This window comes from Chrysochloris asiatica, unplaced genomic scaffold (genome assembly GCF_000296735.1).
Source record: "Chrysochloris asiatica unplaced genomic scaffold, ChrAsi1.0 scaffold00120, whole genome shotgun sequence".
Lineage (NCBI taxonomy): Eukaryota > Metazoa > Chordata > Mammalia > Afrosoricida > Chrysochloridae > Chrysochloris > Chrysochloris asiatica.
In genome coordinates, this window is record NW_006408638.1 from 1,728,705 (window position 1) to 1,729,642 (window position 938).

The following is a 938-nucleotide window of genomic DNA, read 5'->3' on the forward strand; positions in this document are numbered from 1 at the left end:
CAGACCAAAGCATTAACCCACAGTGCCACACAAGCTTGGGTGGTAGGAAGGGCAATGTAAAAGAAGAGGGCAGATGGCAGAAGAATAATGAAGTTAGGCGAATACACAGAATGTATGCATGAACTAAAGGAGATAGACATATATAGTGATATGTACACAACCCTGGAACATGAGTGTTCTGTGGGTAGATAAATTAATTGAGACATAAGCTGAATGTGTAAGGAAGGAAGAGTGAGACATATATATATTGATATCCCACAAACATATAAGAGCTTGAAAAGGAAAAAAAGAGACATTCTTGAGTGGTTGTCAGGGAAGGGAGAGTAGTCTTCTGGCTATAGGTTAGATACATGTTAACTCAGGAGCCGGGAAGGGCATTATACAAGAAAAGAAAGGGCAGTATACAAGAACAGGAAGGTTGGCAGAAGTATAAGGATGACAGCTGAAGACACAGGACATATAAAAGGGCTAAAGGGGATAGAGGTAAATAGTGATATATATCCAACCCTGGAGCAGTATTCTGTGGATAGATGCATGGACAGAGACACATGCTGGATAGTTATGGGAGGAAGAGTAGAATGTGTGTATATGTGTGTGTGTGTGTGTGTGTGTGTGTGTGTGTGTGTGTATGTATACATTTATATGCCACATAGATATACAAGAGTATGAAAGAGAATATTGGTACACAAGTATTTACCTTTCCTAAAAACATAAGTGTGAATGTGGTGGAGCATACAGTGGGCAAAATGATGAAAACTTTTTAGCTATAATCAAACATTTAAGGCAATGAGTAGCTGAAACTGGGGACCAAAGTCTCAGGGGAAACCAGGGTCAATGGGCATAACATAGTCCACAAAGACAATGTTGTACATCCTACATTGGTGAGTAGTATCTGGGATATTGAAAGTTCATGAGTGGCTGTCTAAGGTTCAGCTATT